This window comes from Mustela nivalis (assembly GCF_964662115.1).
Source record: "Mustela nivalis genome assembly, chromosome: 9".
Classification (NCBI taxonomy): domain Eukaryota; kingdom Metazoa; phylum Chordata; class Mammalia; order Carnivora; family Mustelidae; genus Mustela; species Mustela nivalis.
In genome coordinates, this window is record NC_139028.1 from 87,823,587 (window position 1) to 87,844,222 (window position 20,636).

At 35.2% G+C, this 20,636-nt stretch overlaps 1 long non-coding RNA gene across 1 annotated transcript in view; it reads left to right on the forward strand.

Annotated features, from left to right (window-relative positions):
* LOC309840802 overlaps positions 1-20,636 on the forward strand; it is a 331,799-nt gene that overhangs the window by 224,770 nt on the left and 86,393 nt on the right. The window contains exons 2-3 of the long non-coding RNA XR_014298801.1: positions 11,410-11,495; positions 19,746-19,818. This is a non-coding gene — a long non-coding RNA (uncharacterized lncRNA). The remainder of the gene's footprint in view (positions 1-11,409; positions 11,496-19,745; positions 19,819-20,636) is intronic.

Genomic DNA, 20,636 nt, shown 5'->3' on the forward strand with positions numbered 1-20,636 from the left:
TCTTGAAAATGTTACTTTTCCAGTACCTAATGAATGATACATCAAGGGCTGCCACGAAACTGTAGGGAGAAACTTTATGGTATGACTCATGAGCCATGCTGAATTACAGATCTTTTCTCATTAGTCTGATTAAAAACCTAAACTCATTATGGCTCAGGAAGTGATTTAGTTTCAATGCCTTTTAGTTATGTTCCTTTTTTATTTTCTAGGAGCACATATTTTGGCTAAGAATTCATTTTCTATTTTAAATGGTTCTAAACTTCAATTCTTAAAATGTGTGTTCATTATCATATCATTCAGACCTGTAAATGTTCTTTTTATATTTTAAGAACTATTTTTTTTAAAAGCAAAAGTGATTTTGATTTTTATCTCATGTAGTATCTTCCTTCACAAATAGGGTTCTTAAAGAAAGGTTTTGGCTTTTTAAAAAAAACTTTTTGAAGAAAATAGACTTCGTAATATCATAGAAAGAAAATGTTGGCTTTGAAGTTAGACCTAAGGTATGTACCTTAGCCATTGCTAACAGTTTCATCTTGGTCAATTTTCTTAAGCCTACTAAGTCTCAATTTCTTCATCTTCTAATGAAATTTGAATAATAGCAATTAAATAGCACTGCTATGAAGATCAAATAAGTTAGTATGTTTAAAGCATGTGAAATAGTAAGAACCCAACAAATGTGTCTCCCTTGCTTTCTCTGCTATATAGAGATATAGAGCTTTTATATTTTAGTGCTAACAAAAAAATTAATCACGAGGCTAAAGAATTGAATTTTAAATATCCCATGTCTGTTGTGTGGATTTAAGTCTGTATTTGCGTATCTCTGGGGGCACATGCAAAATTCTAAATATCCCATGTCTGTTGTGTGGATTTAAGTCTGTATTTGCGTATCTCTGGGGGCACATGCAAAATTCTAATTCTAAATTCTAAACAATGCGGGAGCAGCTCAATGAGTTGATTGCTCAAAACTCTTGTAATTATTTCTCATGAACTTATCTGGCATAAGGCATGCAAATTAAACATGGTCTATATCTGAGGATGTTTTAGAAGACACCTACTTCTGTGATATCCCAATGAACTTACTAGAGAAAACTATATAATTTTAAACCTTGGAGTAGCCTGATGATAAGTATGAAGATGTTTCCTCTGTATTGGCAACTAGAATATCAGATAAGGTATATCTGAATGAAAAATTGAAGACATCAGGACATTCATTTTCTGGCATATGCACCTGTTCCTTGTTAATTGTTAACTGAGTAATCCTCTTCAAGATAGTCATACCATGGTTCTCAATAGAAGGTGGGTGGTTTTTGTCTTTCAGGGAACATTTGGCAATGACTGAAGACATTTTTAGCTGTCACAGTAGAGGGGTAGTACTGTTATCAGGAATACTGCTAAACATTGTATAATGCCCAGAACAGATCCTCTCACAAATAATTATCTGGACCACAATTTCAGTAGAACTGTTATTGGAGAACTCAGGCCTGATAACATTACCATTTCCCCCACGTGTTTGAAATACTTTTGAAATGTTTTCTTGATGTCATGTAGAAATAACCAAAGGCTTACAAAGTCTGAGGGGTTGTCATGGCTATTGAGTAGAGATGTGACCAGCTGTGCTTTCTTTCCATTCAGGATTGATCAAGTGAAAATAGATCTGAGGTACAAAGAGCTTAGTTTGAATTGAGAAATAGCTTCCTGTTAGTAAGGAAGTACAATGCTGTTAACCTTGGCATTAGAATTTTAAGATAGACTAAGGAAATTATTTTCTTTGCATTATTTCACATTGGTGGTCACCTGTCTTCCTGTATTACAAGTTGGTTATGATAGAAAAATTAGTTAGATGGCAAAGACAGCCTTATTTGGACTCATAAACTTTTATTAGCTAAAGCTGCCAGTTAACCCTACTGTCTTTAACACTTTGGCTTTGATTTTACATAACAAAAAGTACCATTTTACATAACAAAATCTTGGATAAATACATTTTAAAATTTTTCTTTATTCTTTCCTTCAAATAATTCTTTATGGGCTTTCTTCCAGCATATGACATCAATATTTATCTTATTACCATACTTTTGCATATCCATGGCAGTTTACAGAAGGCTCCTAAATGAAGGAGAAAAGAATCTGAGTATGTTCAGAGCATGGCAAATACTTCTGAAACTTCCTCTAACTTCTTAAACTTTATTGTTATAATGTTCATAATAAGAGGCAACAGGTGTAAAAAGGGTAAATTAGATGGATTTTCTTAGAAGTCTGGACCTAAAACTACCCAAGCAGAAAGTTTTCATTGTTTTATGGTCACTTACAATTAATCAGTCTCCTTTATTTTCAGTTTTAAGACATTCTTTAGTCTTAGTTCATTTTATGATGAAACCTAACATTCTATGGCCTAATATGCTCCACTGTTAGATTTCATATTTTCAAAATCAGGGCTTGTTGCTAGTTTTTGTCAGTTGCAACTTCAGAGACTGCAAGCAGATATGCTAGAAGGAATCTAACTTGGAATCAAAAGGACATAACTTTTCATATTTAAGTATTATGTTTCCTATATGTGAGTTATCTCATGACCATGAATACTAAGTATAGGGGAATATGGAAGCAATTTCACAGATTAATGAAAACTTTTGATTTGTGAAAGTGTTCAACTTCAACTGAAGATATTCATTGACTATTAGTGGATGTTTAAATTAAAAATCTTTATAAAAGAAATTTGAAACGAAATATGTCAACATTTAAGACTGATATTCGTTTGTTCAGCACGGTCATTATTAGGACTGTATGTAAAGGGGCATTTGGGTGGCTCAGTGGGTTAAAGCCTCTGCCTTCGCCTTAGGTCATGATCCCAGCGTCCTGGGATTGAGCCCCATATAGGGCTCTCAGCTTGGCAGGGAGCCTGCTTCCCTTCCTCTCTCTCTGCCTGCCTCTCTGCATGCTTGTGATCCCTGTCTGTCAAATAAATAAATAAAATATTAAAAAAAGGAATCTATGTAAATACATTACTAAAAAACAGTATATATAATGGGCCTATAAGTATAAGCATTATTTATAATTGGAACTAATCTAAATGTATATCAACTAGGAACTAGTAAGACAAATTTTAACATATCCATTTGATGGAATTCTAGATGGGTTTCAAAAAATATGATTGATTTTTATGTACTTACATTAAAAGGTCTCCACATCATGTTCAATGGAAAAAAGAGATTGTCCAAATAATATAGTCTTGTTCATGTTAAAACCACATATATACATATACATCACAGAGAAAATAAAGACTGGAAGGGTATTTAGAAATAGTTTTTCATTTCTTGAGAGAGAAGCAGCTTTTTTTTCATATTTCTATTCTCTATTGTATTTCTAAATTGAAGTTTTTATAATAAGTATGAAGTCATTTTATAATAATATAAACATCTTAATAGTTCAATATTGAAGAAAAAACAGTAAGTTACAGAAAACTGTAATGGCTTGCATTAATTTACTCAATAAATGTTTGGGAGTACTTGCTATGGAGTGTGCAGTGGGAGAAACAGAAACTGATCAAATAACTATATGAATAAATATATATAATTTAGAGCAGGTATATGAAGCAGAAGTTCCTGTTAATATAAGAGAATGTAATAGGGCTTCCTGACCCACATCATTAAGTCAGAGAATTTTTTCTCTTAGGAATGTTTTTTGATCTAAATATAAAGCATTAGTAGAAATCAAGTAGGCAAAAGGGGAAAAGAGCATCTTAGTAAGATAAACTGTATGTAAAGAGATTTTTCTGATAGGAAATACACTGGTACATTTCAGTGGCTAAGAGACAGTAAATGTAGTTGGACCACGAAGAACAAAGGGGCCTTGGTGAGAGGTAAGACTGGTCCAGGCCAAATACTGCAGACCCTTTAACTCACATTAAGGATTTTGAGACTATAATAAGCATAAGAGGAAACCATATATTTCAGAAAATATAGCAAAAAAGTTCTGGGTGTGGAATACTATTTTGGAAAGATCAGTCTGGCTCCAGTATAGAAAATAAGGCTACCATAGCAAGAGAGGATTCATTAAAATGGATCCAAAGCCTACTGAAGCCCTCTCTACATGCTCCAACACCTCACATAATGGTGGCACACTTAGTGGCCATTTTCTCAACATGTTGGAAGTACATGACTGGTAAACAATCCTAATCACTTCCAAGGGAGGATTTTTTTTTTTTTTAATTTTACTTATTTATTTGACAGAGATCACAAGGAGGCAGAGGGGCAGGCAGAGGTGGGGTGGAGGGAAGTAGGCTCCCTGCTGAGCAGAGAGCCCAATGCAGGGCTCGGTCCTAGGACCCTGAGATCATGACCTGAGCCAAAGGCAGATGCTCAACCCACTGAGCCACCCAGGTGCCCTATAAGAGAGATTTTTTTTTTTTTTTAACTATCTAGAAATGGAGTGTGATATCTTTAGAAGAAACACACTTGACAATATTCTGAAAATGTGCACCCATTTAAGTACAATTCCATTAACTAGAATTAACTTCAGAAATATATAATTGGAATTTGACTGTGTTTCTGAAAGCTACAATTTTCCAAAAGGGTGAAATGACCAATATAGAGCCCAGAGTGCAAAGGAGACTATAAACAAGATTTTTGTCAGACTGTTTCTCATTGATAGAGGTCTTGTACCCTGATTATGTGCCTTCTAATCTAATTGGAAGGTATATCCCTATAGAGGAGATGGATATGCTCATTCAAGATTTTTGCTTAGATTCCACGATCACTAAGCAGCTTTCTGATTACAATTTGTCTTTCTGCATAGTATTCTTCAAGATAAGAGCATGCTTCTCAGTTTAAATGAGTCTTTCTGGTGATTTACAGTTTCATATAACATGAGACATTATTAAATGGGCATAGTTGTCTCTTATAGTTTTAATTTCATGAATACCTCTGATCTCAAAAGACTGATAACTTTTGAACAGATATCATAAAATTTAGGATCGAGGCCTACAAAGTTGAAGGCCAGATTCTGGAGCATGGAGAACTCAAATACTTACCATGTAAACTCTTCATGATTGACAAGACATCATCCTCTAGCTTCCCAAACTACCTTGAAATCAATTCTTCCAGCAAAAACTTCCTAACAAAGCAGTCATCACAGAAGTATAATAGATATAGGATTGGTGTTTATAATGCCCAAAAGTCCAGTCAATTGTCTTGACTGAGACTCATAGTTAGAATTCTGCTGGTAGCTGGTTGCTACCAAAATTAGAAACAATTCAGGATGGTGGCTAAGAGCACAGTCCATGGAGGTAAACCCATGTACACTTATCCAACTCTGCTTCTTACTAGCTGTGGAACAGTGGGCAGTCACTTAGGCATTGGAGTCTGGGTTTCTTCCACTGTAAACGGGGAATAATTTTGACCTCAACTAAATTTCAATAGAGATTAAGTGAAAAAAAAAAGTTTATTACATATTGTCTGATGGAGTAGGTTTTCCATAAATAATAGCTTCTATTATTGGTGTTATTTTTATTCACCTGGCCCTTCAAAGCTCTGAAACCCTACCTCCAACCATCTAGAGAAATTCTATTTCCCATGCTTCCAAATAATTTTTTGCACATGATACTGGACTTTGTATGTCATAGCAATGTTTCACTTCTCTTTTACATTTTGTACTCTGCTCAGCATGTTTCCTGAGGTGTGAAAGAGAGACATTCTTCTGATAATTGTTCTCTTGTCACATATTTTAAATTCTAAATCTTGGAGAATATGCCTGTGACACAAAATGTATATTTGATATTGATGAGGGCATCATAGGTAAAAGAAGTTTAATGAGTATGTCTTACAATTCCACTCAAATAAGCAGTAAGGAAAGGGCTCTGTGCATCCTCAAAATAAAGGGAAAGTAAAATTCCAAACACCAGGGTGTTTCTCTTTGATCTACCACATGTCATCAATGCCTATCTTGAGCTGCGTACCAGCTATCTGGCAGGCAATACTTCTCTTGAAGATGAACAGGTGCAGTGACTTATTCTACAGGGAGGGCAAAGATTAATGAAGTGTGTGTGTAAATTCTAGGAATATGAGAGGCAACAGTCAACCTTTTAATAATACTTTAATTAACACTGATATAATGCATTAACTAACCCTCAGCAGCACATTTTGACTCATTTGTTAATCTTGTTCTTAACAGCAGCTGTTCAACTGTATCAAAAAGCATTGCTTCTTTGTTGCATGTTAAAGAGCCCAGAGGCACATAAAACAGCCTACCATGCAATCAGGCTACTTGGCTGAAACAAGGTTTTCAGAGAAGGCAAAAAGAATACAAAACACTGAAAGAGTAAATAAATTTGAAGTCATTAACTGCATTGTGGGTTGTAGCAGGCCTTCTGGTAGTCCAGCACATCAAATTTTACATGGAGTTTCCCTAACAATCCATGACATTTTACTCCTTCTAGATGTTTGTTTATGCTATTTTGTAGCCTAGAACAGATTTCTCATCATTCAAAAGCCAACCTCCCTCCCCATATTTATCTATTCTTGATCTATTTATCTAGATCACCTTTGTCCATGTTTCTATTACCCATTTGTTTCTCTTTTTGCTTTGATCTCACTATCATATAAACATCTGTTTGAATGTATCTGAAAATACCACTAGACTTTGAGTCTTGAGGGCTCAGGCTGTATGTTACTTATTTCTAGAGACTTTTTCAGAGTTTAGGCAGTGGTTGGTATCTGGTAAGTTCTCAGTAGATATCTGTGGTCTTAATAAATAAATTAAAAATCAGTTAATAGAATTCAAATAAGTTATTAAGAGACTTTATTTGAGTCAGAATTGTTCTTTTATGTCCTTTAGATTTAGCAATCCACAAAAATAATGAAATTCATATTTCTAAGAATGATTGCTTCTTATACCTGTGATAGAAAATTGAATATTCCTACTGAAACTGTAGCCATGTCTACAAAGTCAGAGACTAAGAATCCCTCCCATTCTGTTTACCATGGCAAATCATTCTTATTGTCCCACAGCTAAAAGTTCTACTAAATTTCATAATTAAGCATCAGTTTAAATCGAATTCCAGATGTTAAGAAACAGAGAAATTATTCTCTCAGCAAATTTTCCAATACCCTAGGTCTTTACAAATTCTGCTCTTTATATAGATCTAGATTTATCACCTGTCTGTTGGGTTAACTCTTGTCCACTTTTCAAGCTCAACTTCATGGTACCTATAAGGCAGACTCCCATCTATGACACTTTGTATCCACACCCATTTAAGGAAGTATTTTTGTGTGTGTTAACTGATTGTTCAAGAGTATGTTTGCCACTAATCTATTCACTTTTGGTCCCAGTCTGGACCAAATCTTTTCAACCTTGTATCCCTTTTTTATATCAGAGTACCTAACCCATAGTAGGTATATTTGATGAATAAATGGTTATTTAATGCAAACAGTGGTTTTAGATTATGACTATGCTTAATTTCTCCCATCCAAGTACTAACCAGGCCCGACCCTGCTTAGCTTCTGAGATCAGACGAGATCGGGCGCGTTCAGGGTGGTATGGCCATAGACGACTATGCTTAATTTCTATGATGACTGAATTTTAGTAGAAGCATTTTCTTGTCAGTGATAATAAATTTATTTTAAAACAAATAAAGTGTATGAGGAAAGCTTCTAAAGCTTGGCTTAGGTTCTGGTGCTCCATTTTTTCTGTGTCATTCTTAAATTAAAGCTCACAAGAACATTAGTGCTCCCAGCACTATATCACTCAGTAACTTGCTTGATTTACTGGAATAACCCAATGCAATGTTCATGTCTTTAAAGGATGGATCACGCAAATACACCGACACTCTTGGGAAATAAACCTAATAAAGAGTTTAACATCAGTTCTGGAAACCCTTTCACCATGAGATGGCATTTTGTAGTACAGTGTAGCTGTATTAAATATGTGGGGATTAAAACAAAACAATACCTTGGCCATTTATAAGTCATTATTCTTCATTTTCTTAAAATGAACAGTTATGGTATTTGGTAAACCATAAGCCCTCTGATGTTTGCCATTGCTTACACAGTATAGGTTTACTAAGTTACCATATAGATTTTATTTATTTCCTTATCCATTCGGTTGCTCTTATCAGGTAAACAGTGCTCTGAATCATTACAGTAATTTTGGACATTTGAGTCAGTGATTATTGAAACTATTTCCCTGACTTTCTTCCTAGAATAAGAAGTTCCTTGAAGGTATAGATTTGATCTTATTCATCTTTGTATTTCCATTTTACTAATGCATACTAAGTTTGTAATAAATGTTTGTTCTTAGAAGCTGTTGTTGAATTCCCATGTTTTTATAAGCTTTTTTCCTAGTATCACATGTATACACTAAAAACACACATATGTATACACATTATTTGGGACGTAAAAGGAATTTCTGACACCTAAATCATTATAGATTTCATCTATTTGTCATATCATTAATTACTATTTAGATATTCTATGTTTCATTTTCCATTTTATGAATTGTGTCTAGTAAACACTTTCATTCTTCAGTGAGTTCTATATATGTCAAAATTAGAAAACTATTTTGATATCTGAGCAGCATAAAAGAAATCAGTAGTAATTCCTCTTGCCAAGTAGGATTATGTGGAGGGAAAGAGAGGTTGCTAATATCAGACTTACAGATATAGCAAAGTTTGCTCATGGGTGGAATGGAATGTGAAAACAAAACAGAAAAGACACTCTAAAGGTACTTAGGGAGGTGGAGAGAAGTGAGTTGGGGGAAATTAGAGAGGGAGACAAACCATGAGAGACTGTGGGCTCTGAGAAACAAACTGAGGGTTTTGGAGTGAGGGGGTGGGGGGTTGGGTGATCCTGGTGGTGAGTATTATGGAGGTCATGTATTGCATGGAGCACTGGCTGTGGTTCATAAACAATGAATTTTGGAACACTGAAAAAAATAAATTTAATTTAACTTAATTTTTAAAAAGTTGAAAATAGAGCTAACCCTACAACCCAGAAATTGAACTACTGGGTATTTACCCTAAAGATACAAAAGTAGTGATCCAAAGAGGCACATGCACCCAAATGTTTACAGCAGCAATGTCCACAATAGCCAAACTACGGAAAGAACCTAGATGTCCATCAACAGATGAATGGAAAAAGATGTGATTTATATATATATATATATATATATATAATCCATTATATATATATACAAATATATACATATATAAAATCCATATATATGTATATACATACGTGTGTTTATATATATATGGAATATTATGTAGCCATCAAAAGAAATAAAATCATACCATTTGCAATGACATGAATGGAACTAGAGGGTATTATGCTGAGTGAAATATGTCAATCAGAGAAATAATTATCATGTGATCTCCCTGATATGAGGAATTTGAGAGGCAGGGTGGAGGGTTTAGGGGGTAGGGAAGGAAAAGGTGAAACAGGATGGGATGGGGAGGGAGAAACCATAAGAGACTCTTAATCCCACAAAATAAACTGAGGGTTGTGGGAGGAGGGGAGGTAGGGAGAGGATGGTTGGGTTATGGACATTGGGGAGGGTATGTAATATGGTGAGTTCTGTGAAGTGCGTAAGTCTGTCAATTCACAGACCTGTACCCCTGGGGCAACTAATACATTATATTTTAATAAAAACAATTAATAAAATTTTTAAAAAATAAGAGTACTTAGAATGTAGGTGCCATTTATGAGGGTGGATTGAATATAGGAGAGAAAATATTTTACAAAAACTGGTTATTTGACTATGTGAGGTTTGAGATGACCCATAGACATCCAAGTTAGTGATGCTGAGTACGTAACTGGATATATGTCTCTGTAATTCAGAGGAGAGACTTCCCACCAAAGATAAAAATAGGTATATACCAAAAAAAAAGATGGTATTCCAAGCCAGAAGATGGAATTAAACATTAATAAATATTGGAGATTAGAACTCCTGTAGTAATCACCATCACTTGTCATCATTATGTTAGCCCTGTTTCCTTCTGTGAGGACATCAGAGTCATGCTGTCTTTGGTCTAGTGTAGAGATTGTGATGTTTAAATAATTGTTTTGCCTCTAGATAATTAAGAAAAAGTAGATAAAAATGTGGTAATAGAGAGTGCAGCAATTCTATAAATTGTAGCTAGAAGAGCAAAGATTTTGGGGTTGATTAAAACGTTGTCAGGTCTTGGGCACCTGGGTGGCTCAGTGGGTTAAGCCACTGCCTTCAGCTCAGGTCATGATCTCAGGGTCCTGGGATCGAGTCCCGCATCAGGCTCTCTGCTCCGTGGGGAGCCTGCTTCCCTCTCTCTCTCTCTGCCTACTTGTGATCTCTTCGTCAAATAAATAAATAAAATCTTAAAAAAAAAAAAAAAAGTTGTCAGGTCTAAATATCTTTTGAACCCATTTGCAAACCTGATCAAGAACTGTTGGAATAAGTGTGCCTAGGTGGCTCAGATGGTGATAGTGTCCGCCTTCAACTCAGGTCATGATCTCAGGGTCCTAGGATCAAGCCCCAAATGGGCTGGCTCCATGCTCAATAAGAGCCTGCTTCTCCCTCTATCTCTACTTCTCCCCTCACTCGTGCTCTCTTCCTCTTTCAAATGAATTTTTTAAATACAATATTTATTTTAAAAACAGAATAATTGGAATAAATTGAAGCTAAGAGACAAAACAAGCCCTTTCATGTTCTAGGAGAAATGGTTTGAGTAATTAAGGGCAGTTTTGCACTTTTATTTCAGTAGCATAATATTTGCATTGCATATTAGAACTGTGTTAATCTGACAATTGGTTTCTCCACTCACAATTCCCTTTCTTAGTCACTGATACAGAAAATGATTCAGAACCTCATGTAATAATAATCTCTTAGCACAATTCAGCCAATTTAGAGACCATTTAAAATAAATTCACTCACCTGATCATTTTCTACTAAAAGTAGGTTAAATTGCAGGCAATCGATACCCTGCAAGATCAAATTCTGTTTGTGGATTAGGTATTAGAATGTTCAATTCTGAACGGGGATTTAGCTAATTTTTCAACATTTTTTTAATTAAAAAAATAATTCTGCAGTATACACTATTAATAATATTAATACATTAGCTTCCAGTTATTTGAACAAACTGTGCCAAGTATCCTGCTAAATACTTTGGGAAGGTTATTTTATTTAATCACTACAACAACCTTATAAGGAAGCCACTGCCCCTGTTTTACAGATGAGAACACTAAAAATAAGAGTGTTAAAGACAGTGTTTCTCAAAACAGATTCAGATCAGTAGGTCTGGAGTACAGATTGAGATTTTGCATTTCTAACAAATTCCCAGGTTTAGCAGACTTGGCCACAGAATGTATCTGGTCCAAAGCTGCCACTTATAATCTACTTACTTTTAGTCCAATTTCATCCCATTGTAAAAAAGAGTATTTCTTCCTACAGCTGAGCTCCTTTCTCCAGTATCCTATGGCAACCCAACTCTTCAAGGAAGAGAAGACAACTTCACATTTTCTGTGAAATGCAAATCCGTGAGTGAGCTTTAATGCTTGGACTTCATATGTCTTCTATAACTGCACCTTCTTTCTGGCTTCCCAACCAAATCACAGGTTCAACTTTTGTATTTAGAACCTACCTATTCCCTTGGCCTTAGTGGAGACCATAAAGTTTGTGCTTCTTTGCCCAGACTCCAAGGATCAAATTTATGGACTTCCCTAGATTATCTAATATTGGCCACTCTTCCTTCCCATCTCCTTCTGCATATTTAGATTAATTGTCATGCAGAAGGTGTGGAGGAGCAAAGAAGCCACTGCTTGCTCTTTCTTTGTATTCTCACCTCCTACCCTATCCCCTATGAGCCCTTTCTCACTTATATTCTCAATCATGCCATTTGCTATTCTTGGAATGATCTTTTACTTTAAGTCTACCTTCTTTCCTCTTTTTTGGTTTTCTAAAATCTCACCTCCAACAGCAAATTCTTCCAGAAGTGAAGCCCCATCGTAATTCTCTTCCCAAGACTGGTAAGTAACTTTCACATTTTCCCTCCTACAAACTACAAACATAGAGACTTTTGTCTATAAAAATGTATATGTAGTTTGTGTCTTTCCCATGAATTTTTTTTCTTTCTATAAGCTATGTATGTCTTTTTTCATGATAATAAAACCAGAGAGACCTTAGATTTTATCTAGTTAAAACAAAAACAAAAACAGCATTCTGTAACTAGAAACTTAAGCAGAGATTTAAAAAGCTCTACATACCAATACCATGTGAAAATTAAATAAGATAAAGTTCTATGAATAGCAGTCCAAATATAAAATGTGGAAGAAAATACTAAAACAAAATTTTAATAGCACAGTTTATTAGTAAAATTGTTGAGGACAAAAATAGTTCAGTATTAATTCAGTATTCTTCCTCTCAACCATCTGGAATTAAAGCATTTAAAATTCTCAGACTATGACAATGGTATAAAACTGAGTGGCTGAGTTTTAGGACTCACAGTAATAAGACATTCTAATCTTTCTCTGGCCTTTACTGTAAAGACATACCTGCCTGACAATGTTGGTTGAGGAAATATGATGAGAGAGCATTCCCTGCTTTTTAAAATCCCGAGGAAGAGCAGGACAAGATGGAGCTTAACATAGGCCCCTAATCTAACTGAAATAAGAATAGAGACCCTTAGGCATTTGTGACACAACTGTAGTCATAAGTTCAACTTCTTCAGGGGTATTAGATTCATCCTCTGAAAGTGTCCCATGAATTTCCTGAGAGAGAAAGGAAAGACTGGGGAAGGAAAGAGTGTACCTTCCTACATCCCAGACTTGATTTTACGGAGTTCTAATCATTTGTTTGATTCAGCCACCTTCAATTATAGGCATCTATAATTGGGCACCTTTAAAAAGACCTTCTATTTTTCTAATCGTTCTCTACCATGCTCTCTTAAAATCATTGATTCTGCCTTCTAAACTAGGGCATTGGGTATCATTCTGGATACCTGCCTCCTCAATCCCCCTCTTCCCATTTAAACAAAATATAGAAAGTCTTTTATATCTAGAGGTTTTTTAGATCCATTTTCCCCTGTCTCTCCCAAATGCCACTGTGTTAATTCTAGTCCCTTCTCATCTTGTACTTAAAAACTGCAATCATAACCAAATGCTCTGAATGCCATTACATTTTCCAGATGACAAAAAAAATTGTCACAAATCCTTGTTCCTTAACACAAAGCTAATCACAACACACTTTGGTCAATATTTACTACTGGCTCTTTGTCTTTGGATAAGTCCTTATTCACAAGGAGGTTTCCTACAATCTGGTGCAGTATAAAAATCTGTCCTTGATAATGTTACATAACCAACAGCCAACAACACTGAGCTGAGTCCCAGCTACTAGGAACCAAAAATATGCATATTACTTTTGTTTAATTGTTTTAAGTCTTTATTATATAAGATTCACAGTTTTTCTTTAATCAGAAAATACTATAACCTTGAAACATAAAAATAATAGATCAAAGTCCAAAAGTTTACTTCAGTAGCTCTTGGGTGGCAGAGAGCCCGATGCTGGACTCGATCCCAGGACCCCAAGATCATGACCTGAGCCAAAGGCAGCAGCCCAACCCACTGAGCCACCCAGGCACCCCTGGCACTTACTTTCTTAAAGGAGATAAGATACATACAAGTAGCTTAAGGTAGGTTAAATAACAAAGCATTTTGTTTATGCTTTTATATCTCTTATCAAGTGTTCTCATTGTCTTTTGGGGAATATCTGCTTTTGTGGGCTGTAACATAATTTCAGTTGGCTCTCTGGTGGGATTGTAGTCAGGCACAGGAAATTTCTGTGAGTGCTACTTAAAAATAAAAGGAAATTTCATAGATTTAGTGAATTATTTGACTTTAAAATTTGCTAGATAAAATATTACAGGAAAGAAGTTTCTTGGCCTGCTTCTATGAGAACTTCTTTGGGTGAATACATTTGCAGAGACGTATGAAAGCATTCATTAGAAGTGAATCATAGTGTACTTTCTTCAAATAATTTTCCATTCAAGTGACACTTAATTCATAGTTTATACATTCCGGGCCAATAGCTACACAATCCACATTCCATGAGGAGTACCAACAATTTATAAGGTGCTCAAGGTTTTCTCGAAGTAGAACATATTATGTCTACAACAGATGATAGTGAGAGGAATGAAATGGTGAGATTGTCAGCAATCTTTTGATGTCTTTTAAACAAAGATCCTAATGAACATTTACTCATTTTTACTTCATGTGATCTTATGGAAGAAAAATTTTGTTTGGGTTTTGGGATCTTAAGTGTACAATGAACCTAGAATTCATTCTAACATTTTTTTCATTTTTATAGTGGAAATATTTTTTATTCTTCAGATCTCAGCCTCATTAAATTTGTAAGCTACAAAGACACATAAATAGCATTCGGTATATTTGTGCATGTGATGATTTCAGTAAATTCAAGAGCCCTTTACCAATTTACTACTCTACAACATCTGAAGTGGGAAATTCATCTCCTGTAAATTGTCTACCTGTAATGCTGGATACCACTGAGAATAGCTATCTTCATTATGTTTTTAAGTGGGGAAAATGGATTTTCCTAAAGAAAATAAACTATGTCTCAATTACTCTGCAAGATTATTTGTTTGGTAGGAAGTGCCATCTTACCTCCTTTAATATACCATAGAAAGTGGATTCTTTATTGCTCTTTAGTTTTTCCATTGAACTAGATTCTCCATCATGCAGATATTTTTCCGAGATTGAAAGCTGAGTATTTGGGTTACGTGGGTGGCTTAGTTGGTTAAGTGTCCAACTCTTGATTATAGCTTAGGTCATGATCTCAGGGTTGTGAGATTGAGACACATGTGGTGCTCAGCCCTGTGCATGGAACCTGCTTAAGATTCTCTCCCGCTCTGTCTTGCCTTTCCCTCCTTAAAAATAAATAAATAAATAAACAGATAAATAAATAAATAAAGTATTTTGATAGATGTGTTTGTTTAAGTCTCCTAGGCCACTAGAAGGGTAGGAAAAGGTGGGGGAACTATTGAGGGAAAAGTTATGCATGTTGGTACCCAGTAAATAATAATAATTGTGTTTAATATGACCCCTTGAGGAACATCTCAGGTAGAATGAGATCTGAATAAATGAAGATGGACAAGAGAATAGTGAATAAAGTAAGTGAATATTCTTATGGCATTAAATACCATTACAAAATATTTAGAGAATTTGTCCATAGTATTTACTCAAGAAATTTTCTGTTTAGTAGCTGGAAGATTTAGTTTTCTTACCCCATTACCTCTTCCAAAATGCCAGTAAGAACTTATAAACAGAATTATGGAGAGTAGGTAAGGAAGGTTATTTCCTCTCTCTTAAAACTGCTTCCCCCAAACTTCACAGGGCTAAAGAATGCTTAAACTCTTCTTTATTTGCTCCTCTTCCTCCATGAGGAAATTAGGTGCCTTCCTGATATTTCCTGAGTGGAGAAATGAGAAGAGTTCCTAGCTGTTTCTCTTTGGACATTTGTACATGCCTCAGAAGACTCACAGAGAGCCAGAGGCACCATGGAATATTAATAACAGTGAGGTAGGAAGAAAAGTGTTTCTAGTGATTCTCTAAATACAGTTCAGAAATCACAGGAAGATTAAGTAAATAAACCCTTGGCATCAGGGTTAACAGAAAACAACTTGTACTGAAAAAGGAAATAATCTGGTGGATTTACCAATATTCAGATCTTCTCTATCATTGAGTCAAAGACAATTCCTGTCTTAAATATTGTGATAAGAAAACATAGTGACCAGGATGATTAAACTGCATATATATTATTTCATGGTGTATAAATCTGAACTCCATTAGAGTCCAAAAGGTTTTAGAGATTCCTAACAATGGTGAGAGATAAGAAATCATAAATCTTCTACTGTCCATATGATCAAAAATTTCCAGCTGAGGTCCTTTGGGTAGGAATCCAAGCTATCATACTCTGTCAGACTCTTAAGATCTGGTTTTCCATTTCAAGAGACCTTTGGTTATCAGATGCATGTTTGAACTTCTCCTCTCCTGTTGCCAGAACCACTGTGAGTTGAAATAGGAGTTTTGGTGTTGTTTTCACTTTAATTTAATTTAATTTATTTTATTTTATTCTTTTGGGGATAGCATGTTATTTTTTGGTTCAGCCCATTGTTTTAAAGCCAAATAACCCTGGATTTCAATATTGGATCTGGAATTCACTTATCTGCTTATCTGACCTTAAGAAATTTGTGTACCCTTACAGAGTTAATTTATTCTGCCATGGAAACATGTAAATTCTTTTCTTCTGGATTTTTTAGGAAGAGTTAATATTGTACCTGTATAGTAATAGTAACAGCAGCTCTCCATCAAGTTATCTTTGTTGTATCTACAGTAAGTCTTCTAACCAAAAATGAAAGTTTGGATGTTGTCTCAGTGCCTAAATTCTAAGTCATACCTGAGTTCTTATAAATAAGCACCTCCCTTGGTTTTTATCCTTATGAATCTGTTTTGTTCATCCACCTAGAACCTGGATTTGGAACTCTTAATTTAACTATAAGACTGTAAGCCAGTAGACCTGGTGAGTTCCTGGCCATTACTTTTCCTGACTGCTGACCTATCTAACTGCTTTAAGATTGTCACTAGAAACTTAGATGGATTGTGCCAGTCATTACCACATTGAGCACTGGACTTTGCCTGCCAATGGGAACCTCTTCTTAACTTCAGTAGCTTGGTCAGTTCCCCTAGTACATGTCCTTCCTTGGTTAGGTAGGCCTAATATCAGTACTACCCTCTGTGCTAGTGATTTTTTTTTTCTTCTGAGAGAAAATGGACAAAGCATGACTGAGTCCCAGGATATGAAAGCACAGGCCCTTAGCAAGACATTAAGAGAGTGGATTAACTTCTAATAATAGGAATATAATAAAATAATCATCATCATCCTAGGTAAATTATACTTCTGCTTGACAGACACTGTCTATTAGCTTCAGAATAATCCTAAATGTTGATTATTATTCCCATTTTATAGATAAAGAAAATTAGCTTCAACTGCACTAAACCACTTGCCCAGAAATATTTCGTTGTTAGTAGTGGAAAATCATAATTGAATTCAGCCCATTACAATTCAAAAACCTAGGTTGCTTATACCAGCGTCTTCCACATTGTCATAAAATATGCCCCCATTTTAAATGCTGTTAGAAAAAAAATCCCACTGTAATTTATACTTTTGTTCAATGTAATGGAGATATTTTCCAGAAGCAAAGTAGGCAAATTGCCATAATATCTAGTGTCAATATCTATGGGGACTTGCCCTTAAATCCCTAACACACTCATCATTCCAGTTTTTTTCCTTAACTTGGTAATGTACAAATTACAAAATGATGGCAGTTTTATAGTAGAGTTGTATTTGGCTTGGTGGCCTGTGACATGATTTAGTCAGGTGTTTTACCTGTTTTAAACTGATGGAAGTATCTCTCTGTAGCTGTCATCTGTATCTCTTTGCACACATCAGTCTGTTGATTTTATGATTCTAGTCAGATATACTGGAGAATAAAATTAATGAGCAGAACATTTGGGACACTTGTGACTTTGTTTATAAACCCCCTTTTTTTTTTCCCCTGAATTAGGTAGGGGAATTGAGGAAATTATCTGGAAAACTACCCTCCTGTTGGGACTGAGGCTCAAATCATCAACATCACATCTCTGGTTTGCATGTGCTGGCCTTGGATAAGTGTTTTATCTAGGTTGCCTTGTATTTGTTCAGATAAAGGAACATATCACAGAGCACACATCTTAACGCTATTATTCATCCCATTATAAATGACACTTACAAATGTGAAGGAGGCGGGGGCCCTCTTATGAAGTATTCATGACACACTCCTTTTCTATCATCCCACATCCGCCCACCCTGACATTTCCTGATCCAAACTGTGTAGTAATTCTTCTCCTCATCCTATGTTTTCCACACATTCTTTCAGGTCAATACACAGATGCTTTTACTTTTCTAAGTTTGAAAATAAATTATCCTCCCACACCCATCTATAAAAGATTATTCAAGGTCATGTCAATAACAACTCTTTCTTCTTGTGCAAAATAGAATAACTTTGCTTTCTTACAGTGGATATTCTTTGGCGTTTACCTTAAAAATACTTTTGGGATAAAAATAAATAAATTGGAGTTTCCAGTGTCTTTCATAAATTCCAAATGGTCTGCTAATATGAGTTAATACATGCTATATTAAAAGTAAGAGCTTTGTAGGTGCATTATACCATTTAGGACAATCGCCTCAACCTTGACTGTCCATGAGAATCACGTGAAGCACATTTACGTATGTTCAACCACTGGTTCTTACTCGTCAATATTCTTATTAAAATAATGTGGGTTGGGTTATCAGCATCAGCTTTTTTGCTTTTTTGCATTTTTAAATGTATAGCTAGGGTTGAGAATCACTAATCCAGACAGTATAACTCAGGTTAAGATAGATTTTGTGGGCACTTGGGAGGCTCAGTGGTTTAAGCCTCTGCCTTTGGCTCGGCTCATGATTCCAGGGTCCTGGGAACGAGCCCTGAGTCGGGCTCTCTGCTCAGCAGGGAGCTGCTTCCCCTTCTCTCCCTGCCTGCCTCTCTGCTTACTTGTGATCTTTGTCTGTCAAATAAATAAATAAAATCTTAAAAAACAAACAAACAAACAAACAAACACAGACTTTGTAGTCAGAAAGACTGAAGGCTGGATCTTAATCTTTCGTTAACTATTATATCTTGGTCATTTATTTAACTTTACTCACCTTAAGTTTCTTCTTTTATGAAATGGCTTGACAATACTTCCTCAGGAACTTATTATGGGAATGGAATAAGATAATGAACATAACATACTCAGGAAGTGTCTGGTACTTAGTTGTTGCTCAATACATTTTTTATTGTAATGATTAAAGAATTTTAGGTGTGCTTCGATGGTAATGTGATAGATAGGAGACAAGCATTTTTCTAACAATTTATTTAAATTTTCAAAATTGAATGTATCCCAAATATCATTAATAATATTAACTACAATAGTATATGTCAGGCTCTTTGTTGAATCTCTTATTTTTCTTGCTCAAAATTTTGAGATGTGCTAAAGCCAGCTTTACAAGGAAAACCAACCCTACCTGGCAGTCCCATGGTTTATTTATTAGGTGACTTGGCAGCGACCTATTTCTCATATTATTTCCTATTTTTTTTAAGATATCTAGTATCTCCTGATATAGTAGTTATTATCTCCAGAATCTCCCGAATCACTCATCTGCTCTGGTTGAGATGCCATCCCCATGGGAAGGAAAGTTTAGCATCTCCAGCCTGATCCGGAGCTCCACATTTACATTTTATACTGGACCTGCAAATTAATAACAAAATATGGAAGAGTTTGACAGAGGTGGGATTGGGTGGATGGTTTGGTATGTTTGGAAAGGATCGGAACAACATGAGTCCACCCTAGCCTGGTGGGACTGAAGCTGAAATGATGTGCCTAGTATTTAGAACCAGAGGCCCTAGATTTTTTAATGTTCTCAATGTAAATAACACCTGCGCTATTTATTAGTTGTGTGATATTGGATAAGTCACTCACCATCTCTAAGCCTCAGTTTCCTCTTGTATAAACTTAGCACAATTATTATACTAACCTCATGAGCTTGACAGGGTTAAATAAGACAGTATATGTGGAATAATTGTTTATTAGTATCTGGGAGACAGTAAGTACCAGATAAATGTGCTTATTACTATTTTTTATTTTCTTTTTGACTCATAGTTTCTCTGGGCTGAGACCAGCTTTGTCACAATGAAGTACTCGACCCAAGACCCTGTAAAGAAGATTGCTGAGAGTATGTCCCCTCTTATTTCTCAATCACAGTTTAGAGACCCCCAAGAAAACTTCTTTTATTTCCTATTTGTTCAATCAGATTTCATGGGAATTGTAGTTTCCTATTATACACTTTTATCAGCCATCTCAAAAAATAGGTTGTATCTCAAATGAAAAGTTCAGCTTTGTTTCCCCCCCCCTTTCTGCTCCCTGAATGTCATAACTGAATTAGAATACTAGAACCATTTAAGTAACAATTGTCAGACTGACCTCTATCCCCAGCACACACACACATTCTCCTTCCTTCCTCTTCCCTCTCTCTCTTTCTCTGGGGATGTCCATTCATATACTCATGTTAATGTTCCTTGAAACATTTAAGATGCATTTCCAAGTGACAGGAAGGGCTGCTATACAGAAGCATCATTTTTTTTTTTTTTTCCGTTCTCCAACACATTAATTGGTTGGATTGATTTTCTGGTTGAGTAAGAAGGGAGAATATGCATTTAAGGAAGACTGATAGGATAACACAGTTGTTTATGTTTGAAAATACAGTTTTTCTCAAAAATAAGTACACAGGACATGAAGAGACCTAATCAAAAAGTACATACCTTGCCATAATTTATCTCATCTAGATAAAAATACAGTCTTCTGAATAGAAATAATGTTAACAGATATTAACCAACAAGTCATCCAGAGAAAACAAAAGTGGAAAATAAACATACAACAAAATTTAATCCCATGAAGATTGAATTTAAAGCAATGATATTTTTCTTTGCATTAAACAATTTAACAGATTTTTCTTAAAGCTTATTTTGTTTGATGGTGAGATTTATCAAGGTA